Below are 15,582 nucleotides of genomic sequence, written 5' to 3'. Positions count from 1 at the left end.
ATAAAAGGAGTCCTAAGTCATTTCAGACTCAGCATTCCCTGGCCAGATATTGCACCGATTCAAAAAAGTTCAATTCGGAGGCATCAAAGAACTTCAAGAGAAGTTCATTCGGCTCCAAATTCAATCAAAACAACTTCTCCAAAATTGACAAGTCCGATCGAGAGTCCAAGTCTAAGCAGGCATGACTACGATCAGATACCGGTGGGAGTTTGACTACTCCATTTTACAGCAACCTTGGATGCTTCGCAGGCAGATCAATGGTCTTTAGAAATTGTACAAGAGGGATATTCAATAGAGTTCCACCACATTCCACCAGACATATCACCTACCCCCAAGCAAGGTCACAAACATCTCATTACCACAAGAGCAATTCAGCATCTCCTCGACATTCAAGCAGTCGAACCGGTCCCGGGGTCGTAGAGGGGGAAAGGAGTGTACTCCATCCTCTTCACCATCCCCAAGAAGAATGGCGACTGGAGGGCCATCTTGGACCTCAAGTTGCTGAACCGCTACATCAAATTATGTCATTTCAGAATGGAAACATTGAGATTAATTATGGACTCACTTTTGACAGGGGAGTATCTCACCTTCATAGACTTGACCAAAGTTTATCTTCACATACCTATCCGTTCTTCCCATCATCGTTTCCTGAGGTTTGTGGTACTGAATCAACATTACCAGTTCAGGGCATTACCAGTTCTGGGCAATTGTCCAGCTGAGAAAGCAGGGGGTCCACGTCCATCCCTATCTGGACAACCTTTTAGTCAGATTCAACAGCAAAGAGAAGTCTCTTTGGGACACAGATCTGACCATTCAATGCCTTCAGTTGCACGGCTTCATTGTGAACATAGCCAAGAGTTCGCTGCAGCCGAGCCAGAGGTTGGAGCATCTAAGAGTGGTGATTGACTCCACGTGCAACTCACTATTTCTGCCTCTGTCCAAGGCCAGGATCATCAGGGATCTGGCTATTAGGGTCATCCAGAGCCAATCATCACAACTGATATTGCTTGCCAAACTAATAGGACTATTGATTTCAACCACAGACATGATACAATGGGCCAGATTCCACTTCAGACCTCTTCAAATGTTCCTACGGCTGTTTCAGCTCCAAATCATGGAGAGAAAGGACATGAAGTTGACAATTCTGTTACCAGTCAAGAAGAGCTTATTGTGGTGGACAGACTTGACTCATCTTTGCCAGGGCAAGATGTTTCATCCTCCCTCACCCCAGAGCTGTTCACAGATGCCAGCCTAGGGGGGTGGGGGGGCCATACTTCAGGACAAACCAGTCCAGGGCAGGTGGTCACAATCCAAAGGTCGGCTTCCCATCAGTCTCCTAGAAGTCAGAGCCATACGTCTAGCTCTGGTTGCCTTCAATTGTTTCAGAAACACGTTCTTGTCAGAATGGACAACATAACAGAACAATCAAGGGGGCTCCAGATCCTCACAGCTACACAAGGAAGCATCAAAGATTCTAGCGTGGGCAGAAAAGAATCTGACCTCTCTATGGGTGGAACACATCAGGGGTCAGGACAACATACAAGCAGACTGGCTGAGCAGACAGGTAATCTGCAAAGGCAAGTTGGCTCTCAGCCCAAGTCTATTTGACCTCATCTGTCAATGTTGGGGTCAACCAGATGTGGATCTTTTTGCTTCTGAAGCAAACATAAAGCTATCAAGGTATTTCAGCAGGTTTTTTCATCCGAAGGCTGAGCAGGCAGATGCTCTGACAGCTCCATGGCCTCCGGGTCTACTGTATGTGTTTCCTCCGGTCCCTCTGGTTCCTTGAGTTCTTCGGAGGGTGAGAGATTTACAGGCGGAAATCATCATGGTAGCGCCCTATTGGCCATGGCGATCGTGGTTCTCAATGCTGACAAGACTATCAATAGACCTTCCACTGTCGCTGCCAGTGCTTCCTGACAGGCTCCATCAGGGTGCAGTGTGGCACCCCAACCCAGGGTGGCTTCACTTGACCACGTGGAGATTGAGTGGGAAATCTTCAGAGGTTTAGACTACTCACCTGAAGTGACAGACACTATGCTAGCGTCAAGGAGACCTTCCACTGTTCGTATATACAATACAACTTGGAAGGCCTTTGTCCGCTGGTGTCATAGGAAACAGGTTCCCTTGCTTGCCCCTTCCATTGAGGAGGTACTAGCATTTCTACAGGAGGGCCTAGAGTCCAGCTTAAAACCAGCTACCTTACGAAGGCAGATAGCTGCCCTGTCCACGGTACTTGCCATAGGAGAGTACAGGCTATCTCAACATCCACACATCCAGTTGTTTGGGCAGGGGGCTAACTTAAAGTCACCTTCGACAGTCCATTGCTTTCCATCTTTTGTCAGCTCTTACAAAGAAGCCATTTGAACCTCTTTGAGAGGTTGACTTAAAATGGGTTCGAATGAAGACTCTCTTTTTGGTAGCCATAATATCTGCACGTCGAATTTCGGAATTGAGGGCCCTGTCCGTCAAAGCTGGGCTTTGCGTGTTCCATAAAGAAAAGGTGGTTCTGCGCACAGATCCTTCCTTCCTGCCCAAGGCCATTTCTAAGTTCTATTATACACAAGAAATATACCTACCTACCTTTTGTCCGCAACCCAAACATCCAAAGGTAGTCATTTGGCATACCTTAGATGTACGCAGAGCCTTAAAATTTTTCATCCTGAGATCTGAATCTATTAGAAAGACAGACTATATGTTCATTAACATTTCTCCTTCCAGAGCTGGAGATAAGATGTCCACCTTGTCAATCAGTGCAGTTCTAAAGGCCTGTATCAGTGAAGCATATAGAGCTTCAGGGTTGCAAATCCCTAGGGGAATTACAGCACATTCCCTTAGAACTGCCTTCACAAACGCGGCTCTGCTGACTCAAGTGTCAGTGGAAGAGGTGTGTAGAGCCACTACCTGGTCCTCTCCATCTACATTCGTAAAGCGCTATAAGATTCATTCCATGGCCTCAGCAGATGCAGCCTTTGGGAGAAAGGTATTACAGCACGTTCTGGGGGAGGCCAGCGATGAAGACTCACCCAACCAGGGGACTGCTCTGGGAGGTCCCACAGAGATGTCCGACAACCTCTGAGGGAGAACGGCCCATTGGACTTATCGTGAAGGATCCTTCTCCTCAGAGGTTCAGAGGACATCTCACCACTCCCAGGTTTATCTTCATCGCCTATATTCTATTATGTTCTATCTTCTACAGCCTTTTCTCCCTTGGACTGTTCTAGTTTCAGTACTATTGGAGTTCACTGTTACAGTTGATGCTGTAGTTGCATGTTGTTAGTTTGTGTTTATAGTCCTAGTTAGAGGGAAGACAACACTGCTTTCCGAGTCCCACAACGGAGGGCGGGGTTATTCCGAAGGCGCCAACAGGAAGGTGAAAAAAGTGCTTCCTGCCTCCCTGAAGGAACAGTAGGAATAACCTACAGAGATGTCCTCCGAACCTCTGAGGAGAAGGACCCCTCACGGTAAGTCCAATGGGCCGTTCACATATTATAGTAAACCCGCATATATCCCACATGTACACCTGTTTGTAAGAAAGAACGAATGTCTGTCTGCTTTACAAATGAAACTTGGTACTGATACCTTGATAACTGTGCCATTTAAATCACATGCGTTGAACATAAGAATTACTCAACATGTATATAAAAAAATCAAGAGTATTCTGTTTGCAGGTTATACATTCATTCAGTGTAATTCATGAAGATATTACATGATATTCTGATGAGGTGGCAGTGTACTGAAATGGAAGAATGTACCACTTCAGATTGCAGGTAAATTCACCTACATTCAACACTTCCAGTAAATTAAAAAAAATGTTTATTTTTATTTATTTTGTTCAATTTTTATCCCACCCTCCCCACAAGTGGGCTCAGGGCAGGTTACAAGTCATAGAGATAACACTAGAAATTTAAATAGCTAAAACCTTATTTCTGTTAAAACACAAAGCAAATACAGTCAGAATGGATTCAGCTTGACAGTGATGCTCAGTTTGGCTGGTTCCATTTGGCCAGCATTATCAGTAGGGGAGGCCAAGATGGATTTGGATGTCTATCGCCTCATCCGAAAGCCTGGCAAAACAGCCCCATCTTGAAGAACTTGCTGAATTATAACAGATCCTGCAGGGTCCTAATCTCAAAAGGGAGCTCGTTCCACCAGACTGGTGCCAGGACAGAAAGATCCTTGGGGCTGGGGACAACCAGAAGATGTGGATTGACTGAGCCAATACTCTGTGAGGGACATATGGGGAGGAGCAGCCCCAAAGATATGCAGGTCCTTGGCCACATACGGCCTTGAAGATAAAAACCAAGACCTTGAACTGGATCCGGTACTCTATTAGCAGCTAGTGTAGCACTAGTGTAGCACTATTAGCAGCCAGTGTAGCACTGGCTGAACATGAGCCTGCACAGGCATTGCCATCAGCACATGTGCCACTACACTCTGCACTAGCTGCAGTTTCTGGGTCAAGTTTAAGGGCAGCTCCACGTTGAGCAAGTTACAATAATCCAGTCTGGAATGACCATCACATGGATCACTGGAGCTAAGTCCTGGGAAGTGAGATCCAGGACCAGTTGCTTGACCAGCAACTGATGGTAAAGGGCTGATTGAGCAACAGTGGCAAACCTGGGCCTCCATTAAAACATCTTACAAAAGGGCTAGCCTAGAAACTTTGCTGGCAAGGAGTTTTAACACAGGCGAACACTGAAACAGTGACTCCCTCACCTACAGTCTGAAGTGGTGTATCCCATTGTGCCACCTCAAAATTTTACTATGTCATTCTGCTGCATTTATAGGCCAGGTATTCAATACATACAGATCCAAGCATGATGGAGGGAGGTCTGGCTGCTTCTTTCTGTATCTATGAAGTATTATTGATAGCAGCGGAAGGTAGAAGGAGGGGAAGCAGTAATACTAGGCTTCCCAATCCCCAGGTCCCAGCGGGGGATTCCCCCGTTTTACAGGCTTCCCCCTGCCCCCAGCCAGCTGGCCGGCGGGGGAAGCCCTGCCCCCACAGTCACCATGTACCTTTAGAGCTCCGGCAGGTTTAGAAACCTGCAAACAGGCCCGTTTTTAAAATGTGTGCCTTTAAAGCTGGAAACAGGAAACAGGAAACAGGAAGTGCTTCATGGGAAAGGGTCAGTAACAGTTTCGTCAGAGAACAGCCCCTCCCTTTGTTTTGCTTTCGTTTTCAGAGCAAGTAAAGTTGTGCAGGAACCAGACCCAGTAAGTGCTTGTGTGTAAGAGAGGGAGGAGGCAGGGGATTTCCTGGTTTGGACGCCCTCCCCCTGCTTTAGAAAGCGGTGGGGGGGGGAGGGAAATATCTAATGGGCACTCTATTATTCCCTATGGAGAATGATTCCCATAGGGAATAATGGCGAATTGATCCACAAGTATCAGGGCCTCTGGAGGAGCTGTTTTTTGAGGTAGAGGCACCAAATTATTAGTATAGCATCTAGTGCCTCTCCCCAAAATACCCCCGCCAAGTTTTGAAACGATTGGACCAGGGGGTCCAATATTATGAGCCCCCCCAAAAGGTGCCCCTATCCTTCATTATTTCCTATGGAAGTAAGGCATTTGAAAAGGTGTGCTGTCCCTTTAAATGTGATGGCCAGAACTCCCTTGGAGTTCAATTATGCTTGTCACACCCTTGTTCCTGGCTCCACCCCCCAATGTCTCCTGGCTCCACCTCCAAAGTCCCCAGATATTTCTTGAATTGGACTTGGCAACCCGAAGTAACACTGATCCATCTTACAGGGCTACATTTAATAGCCACACTTAAAAAATGGTGGGCTGTCTCAGATTTAAATAAACATGTGCACATAGCCTTTTCCTCAAGCTTCATGGCAAGCTGTCCTTGATCAGGGGAGTTTCAAAAGCACTTAAAAATAAAATAATGGGATCTGCTATGTTCAAAGGGGAAAGGGGGGGGGCGGATCTAGTTGGACACGACTGAATTATCAGGTACTCAAAATAGGTCCCTGCATCAATAAATCCATAAATTCCGCAGCCTTAGTGAACTACCCCACAAATCTTTTATACTTAAGCAAACAGTGAAGGAGAAATGCTGTTCTAAGCAGGTCTAAACGGTTCCACATTCACCAGAAGGTCAATATCTCGGGCCTGTCATTCTAAATTTATCAGCTTTCTGAGAGCCTATCAGGCTCTTGTCAGCAAAAGGGAATGAAATGTGTTCGCAGAGTGACCAATAAATGTTTGAACATGGCCACCACTTCCCGCAAAAACACTCCACCTTGTGACAATTAATTTGCCTATCCAAAGTAGCTATGAGAAATTTTGTTCAACTGGGAGTCTAGTTTTGTTTTCGCTGGAAGTCAAACAGGCTGAAAATGAGCCCCAAGACTGTCTGCCATCAGTGCAGAGCTGGAAGCATCAGCATTGCACCGATAGCTTTGTGCCACTGAGTGCCTCAACAGGAATAAGCAATTGGTCCCTGTTAATTTCTGTTTATATTTTTTTACGGTTTGCTTGATTCACCACCTTTCGCTATTTATTTTGCAGATTACTGGAATGCCTTTTTGGAGCCCTGTTCACATTTATAGTGAACACACATCTATCCTGCATGTCTAGGCTTGTCAATCCCCAGGTCCCAGCAAGGGTTCTCCTGCTTTCCCAGGCTCCTTCCTGCTCCCAGTCAGCTGGCCGGCGGGGGGAAGCCCAACCCCCACAGCTACCATGTGCCTTTCCACCTCCGGAGGCTTCAGACTCCACTGGGAAAGACTTCCTCTTGGGATGGTGTGTCTGTGTCTTTAAGGCTGAAGGGGGGTGGGGGGAGGAGGCAGAACAACATGGCTGCTCCCAGTGGCTGTGAAAGCAGTCCAGACCCTCTGTTGGTTGCACAATCTTTTCAGAGGTCGTTTGCATAGGAAAGGTAAACTTGAACCTTTGGTTGCTCTGTGTTACTTTGAAGAAGTTGGAAATTCAGCAACTCATAAGTAGAGATGCCAATCCCCCACTTCAGAGTTGTCAGAAACAAGGGGGGGGGGCGGAGAGGGCAGTGTCTGCTGGGCACTTCACTATTCCCTATGGAGATTGATTCTCAAAGGGTATAATGGAGAATTGATCTGGGGGTATCTGGGGCTCTGTTATTTGAGGTAGAGGCACTAAATTTTCAGCATAGCATCTGATGACTCTCCTCAAAATGCTCTCCAAGTTTCGAAAAGATTGGACCAGGGGGTCCAATTCTATGAGCCCCAAAAGAAGGTGCCCCTATCCTTCATTATTTCTAATGTAGGGAAGGCATTTAAAAGGTGTGTGGTTCCTTTAAATGTGATGGCCAGAACTCCCTTTGGAGTTCAATTGTGCTTGTCACAACTTTGCTTCTGGCCCCACCCCCAATGTCTTCTGGCTCCACTCCCAAAGTCTCCTGGCTCCATCCCCAAAGTCTCAAGATATTTCTTGAATTGGACTTGGCTATCCTACGCATGTCAGAATTGCTAGGTACCTAGTGGAAACCAGTGGGGTTGGGTAGACTTACTAGCAGCAAGGGGAGACCTTTCCTGGTATTGCAGTGATGTTGCTGGTGACGTGGCAGCTAGAAGTGATGCCATCACATCGCCAGCTATGCAGGATACACTGATACATGGGCAAAAGCTCTATGATAGAAGCCATTTTTATTGTGAATTGCCCAAATACTAGAATGTCCCATGTTGCTGATAATGTGATTATATCACCTATTGTGCATGTTGGAACCATGTTGCCAGTGACACTGATTTATAGATGCATGGTGACATCACCATGTTGCCAGTGACATTGCTGCAATACCGGCCTAGGTGATCTCTGCTCCTATACCGGCCTAGGTGATCTCATACCACCACTGCTGGTATGTCCCCCTGTCAGCCAACTGATCTGCAGCAGAGGACAGGGCCTAGGGACAGGGGATTAATTGTCCCCAGGGGTGATCTGGCAGCCCTGCCGCACGTATATGTGTCATCTGTTTCTAAAAACCCCCACACACTTCACTTTGTAATTGAAACCAGAGACCAGTACGTGGCACTTGTATCACATGTTCAGCCGTACATGTTTTGCATGTAACATGAGAACTACTCAACACATACACACACACACATATAAAATAAAGTGTTCACTGTACACATATTGTAACTGAGTTTATGGTAACTTGTAAATAGGGCTACCGAGTCAGACTATTTATCCGTCTAGGTCAGCATTGCCCGAAGAAGGAATGACTCCAAAAAGAGAACAGAAGCAGCAGCGTCACCCTCAGTGGCAACAATGGCTGACTTAGGCAGAAAAGAGTCTGTCTCAGCACCAGCTGCCAGAGAGCCTTTCACTGGAGAGGCCAGGGACTGAATCTTGGATATTTGCACTCATAGCAGATGAGGGGTGCCAACCACCAGGTGGGGACTGGAGACCTTGTGGGATTACAGCTGATCTCCAGATGACAGAGATCAATTCACTTCCAAAATGTCCACTTTGGAAAGTGGGCTTTATGGCATTGCAGTCCATTTCCTTTTCAGAGATCCAGTTTGGTGTAGTGGTGAAGTGTACGGACTCTTATCTGGGAGAACCGGGTTTGATTCCCCACTCCTCCACTTGCACCTGCTGGAATGGCCTTGGGTCAGCCACAGCTCTGGCAGAGGTTGTCCTTGAAAGGGCAGCTTCTATGAGAGCCCTCTCCAGCCCCACCCACCTCACAGGGTGTCTGTTGTGGGGGAGGAAGGGAAAGGAGATTGTGAGCAGCTCTGAGACTCTTTGGAGTGGAGGGCGGGATATAAATCCAATATCTTCTTCATCTTCTTTTCAAACCCTCCCCTCCTCAGGCTCCACCCCCAAAATCTTCATGTATTTCCCAATCTGAAGCTGGCAACTCTATAAGTTACTGCTCTCCCACAGAGCCTTAAAACCTTCCAGCCACAGACCTTTCAACAAGTTTTAATATATACAGTGAGGACCTGATACAGCCCAGAAAATGTAGTTACAATTGTTTATTGTGAATGCATGTTGTATAGTTTGTACTATATGTATAGCTCAGAAGACAGTCCCCTATTTTGACTTGTCCTGTCTGCTCACTTGGATCTGCCTTGAATAACCATGAAAAAGACAGACTATAATGTAGCCTAAAGAAATAAAATACATCATTGACTATTACAGTTTACATTATTGATATAAATATTAGAACAAAGTGTAATCCTGATTTTTGGCGCACAAATAATATCAAAAAATAATATCAAAATGACAAATTTGGTTCAAAGAAATAAAAAATGGCACAAAAGTCCAGAATCGTGAGTTCAATTATCACAAAGAAGAAGCAAAGTGGAGATTTTTAGGATGAAACAGTGTAGATGAGAAATTATGCCTCCCTGACCATTCTGCAAATTGTCTGTAACTTCAGTTCTGGAAATGCAGGTCAGAATTTAGAAGCTTTTCCCAGCTTTTGACACTACAAAACATGACTGCAAGCTATGGAATGAAGTGCAGAAATTCTAAACCTGTTTGCTGAGGTTTGTGTAGCAATTTGTGGTTAGTGAGTTTTGAACACATCCACCTTCCACTCCAGTCAATTTGTTATTTCATTGAATTTCTATCTCATCCTTTCCTTTGGGCTTAAAGTAAATTATAGCATTTCCAAATGTTAAAAATTACAGTAAGTAGGCTTTTTGAACCATCAAGCTGAATACAGCCCATCATAAACTTTATGATTTTGCTGCTAAAATAAATGAAGCATGTTTATGTTTTGTCTGTGTAAGAAGCACCTAGTAGGTCGCAATCCATAGCTTGAGGGCTGCATTTAGGTTAGTTGGCTTAGTGCAGGCATTGTCTGAAAGTACTGCATAAAAGAGGTAATAACCAATGCATGTGAATTAAAATTTTAGCTTCTCAAACTAGTTCTAGTTTATTTAGGCTGCTATAAGCCTGGCAAATAGATCAAGAAAACACTTTAAGGTATATTGTAATAAGGCCCATTGTGAAGAGAAATACAACAGGCACTACAAATTTGCTGTGTGTGAGTGTCATGATCTTGGCGGGGGGGGGGCTGAGGGAGGAAGGGAAAGATAAAGGGAGGCAAGGTATGTTGAGAAGGCAGCTGTTGGGAAAGGAAATGGAGAAAGTGGGGAAATGTGGAGCGGGTTATCAGAGAAGAGAGTAGTATGAGAAAGAAGGGATGGGGGCAAAGAGATGGGGATAGATTACTTTCCATCTCCTCCCCCTCTCCGCAGCCTCTACCTAGGAAAAATACAGTCTTTCTCCACAGTGTGGAACAAAGCAGCTTACATCATTCTCCTCTCTCCCTTTTGATCTGCACAATAACCCTGTAAGGCAGGTTAGGCTGAAAGTTTGTGACTGGTCCAAAATCATCCAGTCAGCTTCCATAGCAAGAAGCTGGGTCTGGCAGACTCTGCTTTGAAGTGCCAACTGCTATGTCACACTGGCTGTCATAGAGGGGTGACCTCAGCAGAGTATACTGGCACAGAGTCACCATTTCTCTAGGGGAACTGATATCTGCTCATTTAGAGAGCAGTTATAGTTCTGGGTGATCTCCAGGCCTCACCTTGAGATTAGGCAAATAATCTCTGTGAGGGTTTTTACTAATATATATACCAAAACAAATTTTAATAAACAATATTCAGAATTATTTCAAAAAAATTTCATTCTACAGAATGTTGTATAGTGCAGAACTACTCTTTGCAGAACTACTCATTTTTTAACAAAATATTCAGAATTATTTTTTTTAAAAAAATTCATTCTACAGAATGTTGTACAGTGTTCTCTCTTTGTTTGCAGAACTACTCAAAGTCCAATGATTTCAAAATAGATATGACTGCTTCCCAAAGACAGGTGCGACTGCAAACAGACTGCTGCTTCTGTTCTCTTTTCGGAGTCAATCCTTCTTCAGGCAGCTCACCAAAAAAGTCAATTATTTCAATTGGCTGTGCTCTGTGTCTCCAATGACTCAACACTTCTATTTGCCCTGGGCTTTTCTTGAAAGGGCCCCTTGTAGAATGATTTTTTTTTAAAAAAATAATTCTGATTTTAAATAACTCCTCATGGAGTGTTTAAAATTTATTTGCCTATTTATACCAGTGAGTTGACTGACCTTGAGATTGGCAACAATGGTTCCCCAGGAGGAAATGGCAGGTTTGGAGTGTGGAGTCTATGGCAGTGACCCTGTCTGAGTTCTCACTCCTCCTCCAATCCCACGCACTCTAGGCTCCACTCCTCAAATCTCCAGGAAATTCACAACCTGGAGCTGGCAACCCTCTCTCCTTCACAGCGAACTATCAGCCTACCATTATCTGTCCCTCTGACTTCAGCTTTCCATCTCCTTCCCCTTCCCTGCAGCCTCTACCAAGGAAAAGGACAGTCTTCCCCTGCAGTGGAGACCAAAGCAGTTTACATAATTTTTCTCTCCCTCTTTTTATCTGCACAACAACCCTGTGAGGTAGGTTAGCCTGATAATATGTGGGTGGTCCTAAATCACCCAGTCAGCTTCCACAAGAAGTATTTTTCTCCCTTTCTCACAGAACTTGTGGACATGCAATGAAATTGCTGAGTGGTAGGGTTAGAACAGATAAAAAGAAGTACTTCTTCACCCAAAGGGTGATTAATACATGGAGTTCACTGCCACAGGAGGTGGTGGCAGCTACAAGCATAGTTGGCTTCAAGAGGGGATTAGATAAACATATGGAGCAAAAGTTCATCAGTGGCTATTAGCCACAGGATATAGATGGAACTCTGTCTGGGGCAGTGATGCTCTGTATTCTTGGTGCTTGGGGAAGGCAACAGTGGAGGGCTTCCAATGTCTTGGTCCCACTGGTGGACCTCCTGATGGCACCTGATTTTTTGGCGGGAGCTGTACAAAAGAGACGGTCTCCACTTGTCCCCAGATGGAACCAAGCTGCTGGCGCTTAAAATCAAAAAGGTGGCAGAGCAGTTTTTAAACTAAATCTTGGGGGAAAGCCGACAGGAGATGAAATGTCACTGGTTCGGGAGGACTCATCTCAAAGAGATGAAGGGTTATCTGTTACTTTTCTACCTGGTAATGGATCAGAGTTGTCCACTGAGATGGTGACAAACAGTATGTGGTGTCCGCCAAAGTCTCGAGGCAGCAGGAGGAAGGTGGTGGGCCTAACTTGCCTGGGAACTACAAGTGTTCGAAGTAAAATTGGTGAGTTGGAATGTTAAGTGTTGGGGGAAAACATAGACATTGTGGGAATTTCAGAAACTTGGTGGAATGAGGTGAATCAGTGGGACACGGTGATTCCTGGATATGTTATATCGGAAGAATAGGGAGGGAAGGTTGGAGGTGGGATGGCTCTGTATGTCAGAGAGGGTATACAGTCCAGTAAGACTGAGGTCAAAGAATTAGATTCCATTCTAGAACTGCTTTGGGTCGAAATAGAGGGCCCAAAAGGAAATTTAACTATGAGAGTTTGTTATCGCCCACCAAATCAAAAGATAGAGGACGATTATAATATGATGGAAGGATTAAAGATAGCTGCTAAACATAAAAACTGTGTCGTCATAGGTGATTTTAACTACCCGCAAATTGATTGGGTCAATATGTGTTCAGGTCGAGAGAAAGAGATTGAGTTTCTAGATGCTCTCAATGACTGTGCTATGGAGCAAATGGTCACAGAACCTACCAGGGGTGGGGCGATCCTGGATTTGGTCCTAAGTAATGCCCAAGACTTGGTGAGAGATGCAAAAGTTACCGCACCACTTGGGAGCAGTGACCATAACGTTATTGATTTCACCATTTGTATAAGTAGGGAGTTGCCCCAAAAGACCAGCACAACCACGTTTAACTTTAAAAGGGGTAAATTCTCTGAGATGAGGAGGCATGTGAAGAGGAAATTGAAAGGAAAGGTAAATACACTCAAAACCCTTGGGAAAGCTTGGAGGCTATTTAAAACTACAATCCTAGAAGCTCAGATAAAATATATACCACAAGTTAGGAAAGGCACAAATAGTTATAAGAAAAAGCCTGCATGGTTAACAAACAAAGTAATGGAAGCTGGTAAGAAGAACTTCTTTAAGCGGTGGAAAGCTAGTCCAAGTGAAATGAATAAAAGGGAACACAGGCTGTGGCAAATCAAATGCAAGACTGTGATCAGGCAGGCAAAAGGGGACTATGAGGAGCATATTGCAAAAAACATAAAGACCAACAATAAAAATTTCTTCAAATATATTAGAAGCAGGAAACCAGCCAGGGAAGCAGTGGGGCCCTTGGATGACCAAGGGGTAAAAGGATTACTGAGGGAGGATAGGGAATTGACTGAGAAGCTGAATGCATTTTTTGCCTCCGTCTTCACTGTGGAAGATGAGAAGTGTTTGCCCACTCCAGAACCACTAATTTTGGACGGGGTGTTGAAAGACCTGAGTCAAATTGAGGTGACAAGAGAGGAGGTCCTACAACTGATTGACGAATTAAAAACAAATAAGTCACCAGGTCTGGATGGCATACATCCAAGAGTTCTGAAAGAACTTAAAGTTGAACTCCTGACAAAAATACGTAATCTTTCATTGAAATCTGCCTCTGTTCCTGAGGACTGGAAGGTAGCAAATGTCACCTCCATCTTTAAAAAGGGTTCCAGAGGAGATCTAGGAAATTACAGGCCAGTCAGTCTGACTGCAATACCAGGAAAGTTGGTAGAAAGCGTTATCAAGGAGAGAATGAGTAGGCACATTGATGAACACAAGTTATTGAGGAATACTCAGCATGGGTTCTGTAAGGGAAGATCTTCCCTCACTAACCTGTTACATTTCTTTGAGGGGGTGAACAAACATGTGGACAAAGGGGACCCAATAGATGTTGTTTACCTTGATTTCCAGAAAGCTTTTGATAAAGTTCTTCATCAAAGGCTCCTTAGTAAGCTCGGGACTTATGGAGTAAAAGGACAGGTTCTCTTATGGATCAAAAACTGGCTAATTAATAGGAAGCAGAGTGTGGGTATAAATGGACAGTCTTCACAGTGGAGGACGGTAAGCAGTGGGGTGCCGCAGGGCTCGGTACTGGGTCCCATGCTCTTTAACTTGTTCATTAATGATCTGGAGTTGGTAGTAAGCAGTGAAGTGGCCAAGTTTGCAGATGACACTAAATTGTTCAGGGTGGTGAGAACCAGAGAGGATTGTGAGGCACTCCAAAGGGATCTGTTCAGGCTGGGTGAATGGGCGTCAACATGGCAGATGCGGTTCAATGTGGCCAAGTGCAAAGTAATGCACATCGGGGCCAAAAATCCCAGCTACATATACAAGTTGATGGGTTGTGAACTGGCAGAGACTGACCAAGAGAGAGATCTTGGGGTCATGTTAGATAACTCACTGAAAATGTCAAGACAGTATGCGATTGCAGTAAAAAAGGCGAACGCCCTGCTGGGAATTAGGAAGGGAATTGAAAACAAATCAGCCAGTATCATAATGCCCCTGTATAAATCGATGGTGCGGTCTCATTTGGAATACTGTGTACAATTCTGGTCACTGCACCTCAAAAAGGATATTATAGCATTGGAAAAAGTGCAGAAAAGGGCAACTAGAATGATTGAAACTTTGGAACACTTTCCTATGAAGAAAGGTTAAAACGCTTGGGGCTCCGTAGCTTGGAGAAACATCAACTGCGGGGTGACATGATAGAGGTTTACAAGATTATGCATGGGATGGAGAAAGTAGAGAAAGAAGTCCTTTTCTCCCTTTCTCACAATACAAGAACTCGTGGGCATTCAATGAAATTGCTGAGCAGTCAGGTTAAAACGGATAAAAGGAAGTACTTCTTCACCCAAAGGGTGATTAACATGTGGAATTCACTGCCACAGGAGGTGGTGGCGGCTACAAGCATAGCCAGCTTTAAGAAGGGATTGGATAAAAATCTGGAGCAGAGGTCCATCAATGGCTATTAGCCACATATATATATGTGTGTGTGTGTGTGTATACACACGCACATATATATATTGGCCACTCTGTGTCACAGAGTGTTGGACTGGATGGGCCATTGGCCTGATCCAACATGGCTTCTCTTATGTTCTTATGATGTAGGAACATACTACGAGGACACTTCTGGCTCCCAGAACATTCCCCCATCCCTCTGCCGTCATCTTCAAGGGATTTGACAACCCTACCTAGTATACTAAAGGCGAACATTGGAGCTGGTGCCTGGAGAGGGAGGCAGCACTAGTTGGTAAGATCTCTGAAGTCTGCACTGCCACCATCAGAATTGTGAATCCTGATTGCAAAGAGTGAAGTGTTGGTTTTGGTCTGCAAATGTTTATTATGTCAATGATGTTGTGACTGCTAACAAATTCTGTGTAAATATATGTTTTAGCTGCCAATACACTGATTACAGAAGCACAGAGCCAACTTCTGAGTATAATTGTTAACAATTCAGGAATTAAAAATTGGAATCCATTAATTCTTGAGAGGAGGAGAGGCTGAAGAGGGGCTGACTCCAATGACAGGTATTCTCCTCTCTCATTTTTTTTAAAATTTCAATTTAATTTAACATTATTTAACTTAACCACCTTTTAAAATTATTCTTTTGGTTGTAAAGGGGGAAAAAATTCCCCCATGTCCACTTTTCATTTTTAACAGGATCAATTGGAATAACTGAACTTC

The sequence above is a fragment of the Heteronotia binoei genome, chromosome 21 (genome assembly GCF_032191835.1).
Source record: "Heteronotia binoei isolate CCM8104 ecotype False Entrance Well chromosome 21, APGP_CSIRO_Hbin_v1, whole genome shotgun sequence".
In the NCBI taxonomy this organism is placed as follows: domain Eukaryota; kingdom Metazoa; phylum Chordata; class Lepidosauria; order Squamata; family Gekkonidae; genus Heteronotia; species Heteronotia binoei.
Note: the sequence above shows the minus strand (reverse complement) of the source record.